We start from the raw sequence: 8,512 nt of genomic DNA, 5'->3' as shown, positions 1-8,512 counted from the left end.
CTATCTATCTATCTATCTATCTATCTATCTATCTATCTATCTATCTATCTATCCATCTGTATCCTAGTTTGGTCCCTTTTTGGCCTTCACCAGGACCACCTGAAATAGCCTCCTAGTTGGTCTCTGTGCCTCAAAACCGTCCCCATTCCAATTTATCCTCTGCTTTCATGAATTCAAATGGATCTGTGATCTCATCAATTTTGGAGTTCCCTAAAATGATACAAATTGGAATTTGTCTATGACCGCCTATCCTGTGTAACTCTTGTCTGGATCCTCCAAAAAGTTTGCCATAAGGAGTCCGACCAATGTGCTAGAGGTCTTTCTCGTTTTCTCCCAATATATAGAGGGTATCAGTGGGTCATTCTGTCCATCTGCCTGTCATCCCTTGCTCTTGCCTATCCTCCACCTAGTTGCCAAGGTGATCTTTCTGAAGCATGGATCTAAACAGATCCCTTCCCATTTAATAAACTTTGGTGGGTCCCTTTTACAATTAGGATCGAATATCAACTCCTCTGCTTTGCATTTAAAACCCTTCACATCCTGGCTCCAACCTACCTTTCTAGCCTTATTCTACATTATGCCTCTTCACAATTATGTAATTTTGTTAACTGAGTCTCTTTGTTCTTCCTCATACCTAACACTCTCTTCACCTCCTATCTCATTGCCTTTGTCCAGCTATCTCCTATGTGTGGAAGGCACTCCCTTCTCACCTCTTTGAACCCATGATTTCCTTCAAATTTTAGCCTTAGCACTGTTGTTTAGATGATACCTTTCCTGATCTCTCTAGGTAGTACTATACTGTAGCTTATTAAATGTGCAATAGTGTTATGTTTAAAAAAACCCTAGTATATATACCTTAATTAAAAGTATATTATTTCTAAAAAACACCAACCATGATCTGAGCCTTTGGTGAGTTCTAATCTTTTTGCTGGTGGAGGGTCTTGCCTCAATGTAGATAGTTGTTGACCAATCAAGGTGCTGGTTGCTGAAGGTTGGGGTGACCATGGCAATTTCTTAAAATAAGACAACGATGAAGTTTGCCTCATCCATTGACTTTTCCTTTCAGTTGAACACTTAGAGGTCATCGTAGGGTTATTAATTGCCTGACTTCAATATTGTTGTGTCTCAGGAGATATGAAGGCCTAAAGAGAGGAAGAAAGACAGGAATGGTCATTTGGGTGGAGAAGTTAGAACATGTGCACAACATTTATTAATTATAGACTTGCTTGACATAGGGTTGCCACAAACCTTCAATTTATAAGAAACAAAACAAAACAAAACAAAAAACCTCTCCAAACCCTACAGTATACAATAAAGCAAAGTGCAATAAAATGAATGTATGCCTGTGTATACATGCAGATGTGTAATTCCATACCCTCTCCCCCTACCACATCTAAAGCATAGATAACCTAGCACCTGAACTCTATCCAGCTTAGGCTCTTTCTCAAGGATTAGGTTTCTTCTTACACTTGAGACATTTTTAAAGGAAATCTTGCTAATGGAGTTTGCTCCTCATCTTGGAAGGAAACTGCCCCTTGAAAACCAAGGCAGAGAGGCAAAATAGTTGTAGTTATCAAAGAATTTCCCTGACATTGGTGGTTACTAGATGCTAGCTTACTTTCAATAAGATGGAGCTAATATGCAAGTGTAATTCTGCAGTATTTTAACCACCTCTCAAGGAGTAATGGCACCCAATGTGGACTTTCTGGATTGGGCTGAAGCCTGGTTGTTATCCTGAAGTAGATTTTCTCTCTCATTTATGATGGCAAAGAGTCATTTCAAAATATGTGTAGTTTTAGGCCCAATGAACCAACTGCAAAAAAATTAATCAGACTTACTTAGCTAAAGCCAGTTTCTATCATTTTGTTCACATTTGCATTGCATTTGGGGGAAATTTTCTCTCAGGAATCTCTATGCAAAGAACCACAAATGTATTTTAGCTATGATCCCTTTGAGCAGGGGAAGATGGAAAGCTTTAATTTTTTTTTTAATAGAAAGAGGCTTGCAATTTCTTTTAAAATTAGATAATTTTTCTTGGTTGTAATTCTGGGCCCTTGCTGATTTGTAGATGAGATAATGCCAGGAGATCTCAAAAGTTATCACAGGTACAAACACACAGAGAAAGCAGGAGCAATTTTCTTATTAAAATTTTGCTGGGTGAAGAAATAATAGGTTTGCCAACCCTGAAGTTCTGTTGCTAGAAAATCATTTCAAGTCATATTTCCCTCAAAAAAGGGCCTTGGACAATGTATTGCTGGACTGCAGTAAAAGTTGGGTGAAAGAATTTAGTTGTCAAATACTCAAATGAACTTGTGTGCATGATTCAAACTGAAAAGTTAGCCAGCCTTACAAAACCCATTAAAAAGCCAATCAGTTCCTCATTGGATGCTGAAAGGAGTAGGAGCCTGGCTTGTTTGTCTGATGCGGGCTGACCCAACTTAGCTGTGAATGACCTCCTCACTTTGATTTGAATCAGTATTTTTCAATGTTAGTAGCCTATAGAGTCCAGAATTTGGAAGGGAGTAAAACCCCCCAAATCAGCATTCTACCTTGGGTAGCTTTCAGTCTTGTAAAAATCAACAATTTCCTCCCAGCTTAGAATGTAGTAACAGATCAATCATTTTGATATGCTGGTCACCTTAGGGTATAGAGGGTATTCAGGAAGACTATCAACTCTGGTGTAAGGGCTTGCTGAATCCATTTCAGGGCTCCTCATTCACTTTTGGCATGTGACTACTGCTGTAGCATGCACAGTAGCCATGCCTCTGTAAACCCTCTTGGCAGATGGGCTAACTCAGATTGAGAATAATCAACAGGCCTCAGACCTATCAGGGAGTTAGAAGTATGTCTACCCCAAGCATGCAAAGACATCCCCCAGTGGAATGAGCAAACAAGAACAATTTGTTCCAATGGCCATGAAGGTAGCTGAAACAGGTGCTATGGAGCCCTTAAGAGCTTGATCAGACATCAAAGACACCAAGGTCATCCACTGCATCTTGAACCATTGTCAGTCGTCCTGACTTTAATCTTGCCACTGGACTTCGATGACTCTGGAAGAGAGAGTGAGGTTGACAACTTTGTGCAACTCTGCCTCACTTAAATCCAATTCATGCACAAGTCAAGCTGTCACTCCATGATGTCACTGTTCTGAAAATGAAGGACAAAAAACAACACCTTGTAAATTGGGTTTTTAACCATTTCGTGGATCGTGGGCCCCTTTGGCAGTCTGGGAATCCTATGGATCCCTTCTTAGAATAATATCTTTAAATGAACAAAATAAAATGTATAGTATTACAAAGGAAACCAAATATGTTGAAATACGGTTGTCAAAATGGTGAAGAAAAAAAGTTTATGAACGTCAGGTTAAAATGCTGACTTTGTTCTTAGATGCTTCTTAAGATTTTCACCAAATAAAAGGCAGTCACTAAACTAAAGGTTTAATTATCTTCTGTTTCCTTCCTTAACTGATTGATGGAAGGTGACTAAAGCATCTGCTGAGTACTAGGTACGGGACAGAACATGGGTAGTATGTTAGGCCGAGTTTCTAGGTCTCAGCTATTTACACAAACCTAAAAATTTCTTTCCTTATGGTCCTCTCCTCTTCTTTTCTTTTTCTCTCTCACTTCCTTCTTCCCTCTCCCCTTCTCTCTCTTATTTTTATTACTTCCTCTCCCTTTCTTTTCCTTCTTCCCTCCTTTTTTCTTTTCCTTTCTCTATATCATTCTGTTCAACTCAGTAGGTAAAAGGTCACTGCCCTTGACTCCTAGAACAAAACAGAAAAGAAGCAGTCTATGCCCTCCAGATGTTTGCATTTTCTGGCCTTTTCCCTTTCTCTTCCTTCTAGCCAAGCACAGTGCCACTACTTTCCTGGTGGTGCATTTAAAGGTAAAATTGGAGCTGACCTTGGGAGACCTGGGAGGCTCTGGGCCAACAAATCTATTGTGCCATAAGCTCAAGAATAGTGGGTCTGGTGTCAGAAGCCCTGGATTGGAATCCCAAGATATGTGACATGCTATCTGGAGGATCTTGGGTAAGTCACTTAATTGAGCTGGGCCTCAGCTTCCTTATCCTGGCAAAGAGGATAGTCAGTCTAAATGACCTCTAAGGTCTCTTAACTCTATCTATAACATAGCACAGGTGATTTATAAGACATTGTGAAACATTACCCCCTTTTAAGTTTGTTGTCATAGCTGAAATTCTGTCAGGTCCCTTCTCGGAGGTGCCAGCTAAAGTGCAAATAAGTTATCTGGAAGGAGTCATCAGTCGTTAACAGCTTATGCGTTTACAAGACAACTAAAAGTGGTATAGGAATGGTATACAGGGCAAATGAGTCCTAATTGAGGGAAAGTGGAAAGGGCAGTAGTTTGGGCAGATATGGAGGGGGAAAGCATTGGATATGGAAAAGGAGGAGAGAATTTTTTAAAAAACATCTCTATTTGTTTAACGATCTGTAGCCTGTCCTGATGCTATCGAGTTAAAACTAATCTTTCCTTCCTAAACTTTAACCCTTTCACTTTGCAATCATCAAAGGCTTTTGAAGGCAGGGATCATGTTTTATTAAACTTTATATCTCCTCCAGCGCCTAATCAAAGGATTCTGCATGAAGTAGGTACTTTTTGCCCCGCCCTCTTCTTTGCAGAGATGGGGGACTATGGGTGTATAATATTACATATACTGTGAGATTCAGTTAATGTGTTGGTTAATTTTACTGATCTGATTTTTTTCATCTCTTTTAAGACTGTTATGTGGGATGGTTCTAAGAAGGGCAGGGGAAACAAAGATGTTATAAAAAGGAGAGTTTAATAAGAATAAAAAAATAAGGATAGGTGCATGATAAATGTTAATGGAAGGAAGAAAGAAAGGAAAGTGGGGACGAAATGAAGGAAGGAATGAAGAAAGGAAGGTGGGAGGAAAGGAAATAATAAGCGAAGGAAGGAGAGAGGGAAGGAAATTAATGACAATACATAGGATGTGGGCTCTGAATTCAGGCATGAAAGGCTTAATGTTACTTTATCCCTTCTCCCATTGAATCTAAAGTAGACATAAACTTCCCTGTAGCACTATTTCCATCCATTTTTCATTTTTTAAAGAAATATGCTGTGACTGAGATACTGGTTCTGTTTTGGAATCTAAATGGGACACTGGCTTATTTTGTAGAACTCAGAAATAACTCTACCCCCTCTTCACAATAGTTAATGCCAATTGAAAGTGGAAAATTATTTATGTTTCATTGCCTAAGCTTTGAGGATACAAAGCCTCCTTTATTTGTCTTGTCCTACTCTAATCATGGCATGGGGGTTGGGAGAGCCTTAGGCTCATGCCTTCTGCTGCTACTTTCTGAGCAGTGTGTTAAAAGGTAAAAATGGAGCAACCCTGGGGGACCTGGGAGACCCTCAGCCAACAAGTCTGCTGTGCCATAAACTCAAGGGCCAGTGAACTGCAGTCATCAAAGTAAGAGGAAATTACGGCGGCTGTCTCAGACCAGCACATGTTTCATGTTTCACTTTCTTTCATTAAAAATGATTAAATGAATTGGAAGTTGTTAATGGTAAGTGTTCATAATTTAGAGGTACTGTATAGTCTTGATTTGGTGCTATTGAGAGTCAAACATCCATTACTGTTAATGAGAATTAAACAGAGTCTGCAGTCAATCCCCTACAGAGCCCCATTTGGTCATGTTTCATTATTCCCATCAAATCACAACAGCAAATGTTAATTGAGGGCCTACTGTGTGCAAGGCATTAGCATGTCCAAGGGTTGGACCTGGTAGCTAACGAGAATGCTTCCTGTTCTCCTTTGTGGTCTAAAAGATTTAGCTGTTGATACAGACTATACTTAGCTGTCTCACCTCCAATTTTATCCTCCAGTATTTTGGTGGAGCTATGATCTCACTGGCATGGGTTCACCCTCCACTAGCAAACCACAATCCAGCCATTCTTTCTCATCCCATCGAATTCTTGTAGGATCATATGGCATACTGGCCAGAGCCTTGAACTTTGAGTCAGAAATGACTGTAGCCTAACCTTGCCTAAGATGCTTGTTAGTTGTGTGACATTAGATAAGTCGCTTAAGTTTTCTCAGCCTCAGTTTCCTCATCTGCAGGATGGGGATGACAACAGCACCTACTTCCAAGGGTTTTGAGGAGGCATAAATGAGATAATTATGTGTAAATTGCTTTTTAAACCTTAAAGTGTTATGGAAGTGTTAACTATTATTATCATATATTTAGAGCTGCAAGGCTCCTCAGAAGTCATCTAGTCTAATCTTTTCATTTTACAAATGAGAAAACAGGTTAATGGGTTTGATCAAGGTCACAAGGTAGTAAGAAGCAGAGGCAGGATTTGAGCCCAAGTCTTCTGACTCCAATTTTACCATTATTTCTATTATGCTATTCTACTCTTAACGTTTCTTGTCTATGTCTTTCCGTAAATCCTCCATTAAGGATCTACTCAATGAACTGGAGGCCTTCCTCTTGTTCTTCCACTGTTTCACATGTGCCAAGGCAATGCTCAGATGATACATTTGCTATCTCCCTACTTTGTTCCATCACTGACCACCGAAATCCTGTTATAGGTATATATTGTCCTAATGAAGTTCTCAATGCCACCTTCCACACACAGTCCTCCATCCCTGATATATGGTGGCCTGTTTACAGTCAGCTATATCTTTCTTTCCATTGTCCTTTGAGACCCTGTAATTTTAGTGCTTTTGAGATCATTGCTTGTCATGCCATGATATGGCATTTAACATCCTGGAAAGAATAATAGTGTTTAAAAAGATGTGTGTGTGTGTGTGTGTGTGTGTGTGTGTGTGTGTGTGTGAGAAGGGGGAGGATGGAGGGACAGATGAAGAGGCAAAGGGGAGAGGTACGTAGAGAATAGAAGAGAGGGAGAGACAGAAGAAAGAGGAAGAAGGAAGGGGAGAGAGAGGAGCAGGGGGGAGAGAGGGGAGCAGGAGGGAGAGGAAGAAAGAAAAAAGAGAGAGCTTCTTAGTTTCCCAAATGCAGTCCACATTCAGCCCAAGTTTTGGTTGTAATTCAATATTCTTATGCATTGTTGATTGAAAGTATAGTACTGATGAGCTAAGTCAATGGTCTGCCCACCCCACAGTATGTTGTAATCTGGGCAATATCTATTCTTCATCCACTTGGTGTTTCCAGCATGGATGGCTAAACCGATTTCTTTTAAAAGACTCTAACTGAGGACGTCCTGTAGTATGCTGAGGCTCAGTGCAATCAGACAGTGTCGCTTACAAACAGAAACCTCTGGAGAACATCTCTGTTAATAGGGAATTTCTTTTCCATTTGAACTTTGTTTAGGTCTACATCCTCCATTCATGACACTAGTGAACACCTTTGATGAGCACACATCTCCCTCTTTTTGTTTCATTAGATATTAATGTTTAAGGCTTTATTAAACAAGAAGGGAAAAGGTAAATTGCCCTGAAGAAATGACCAGTTGTTGAGAGGCAGGTGAAGCTGTAGCAGCTACAGAATCCCTCCCTGCCCCTTTCAGGCCAGTGGTAGTGCTAGAGCTAAATTGTGTTTGAATTTGTCTTATTGGTTACCAACCCAGTCAATCCAATAAATAAATAATATAAATAAATAAAGGATAATCCAATAAATTAGCTGATTCTTTGGCCAAATGAGCATGGCTACATAAGGCCAGGACATGCAAGAAGATGGTGAGGTTTAAATGCAATTAGGTTTTGGGTAAATAAGATATGAATTCTGTTGTCCTTGGAGCTGCAGATATTCCCCCTGTTGGTAGACTGGTAGGCCTTTTGTGGGCTAGTATGTGGTTTGAACTTGTCTGAAATGTACTGCACCCCTAACACCCTCCTTCTCCCTTACAGGGTTTATAGAAAAGGGGGAGAATTACAAAAGACATCCTCCCCACTCTATAAGCCTCCCTGGTGCAATGCTGGAAAGAGAACATGCAGGTTTCTCTTTCATCTTGCTAATAGTCCTATCCTTATGACCCCTAAACATCTGGATAACAATGGAAAGATCCAATCAACCAGAATCCAGATGGTTGTTTCCACATGATGCCACACATCTGGTTTCTTTGGAACACCTGAGTATCTGGTATTATGTGGATACAGCTGGTATATTATCAGAGAAGAGGATATAGATGGACCAGCAAATACTCTCATTAGTTCCTGAAACTCCAGAAATGTTCTAAATTCTCTTTGTTAAGCTAATGGTCAGAAAAATGAATGCAGGTGTTGATTTAAGTCTTCTCACGACTAGAAAAATTAGCAGGCTCTTCCATTTGGGGCACTTTTTCCTAACTGTCTTCTTTAGCAACCATTAGCATTGCTGAGAATTTAAATTTCATCTTGCATCTGAAGACACGGATGAGCCTTAAGTTTTTCCATTTTGATTATAACTAAAAATGACTCACGTTGATTTTTACTTCAGTAGCCATGGATCACTTTGATAAAACTCTTAAACTATTTTTCCCTTTCCTTCCCTTTCCTTCCCTTTCCTTCCCTTTCCTTCCCTTTCCTT

The sequence above is a fragment of the Vombatus ursinus genome, unplaced genomic scaffold (assembly GCF_900497805.2).
Source record: "Vombatus ursinus unplaced genomic scaffold, bare-nosed wombat genome assembly UNPS02014786.1, whole genome shotgun sequence".
In the NCBI taxonomy this organism is placed as follows: domain Eukaryota; kingdom Metazoa; phylum Chordata; class Mammalia; order Diprotodontia; family Vombatidae; genus Vombatus; species Vombatus ursinus.
This window is presented reverse-complemented; position numbering follows the sequence as displayed.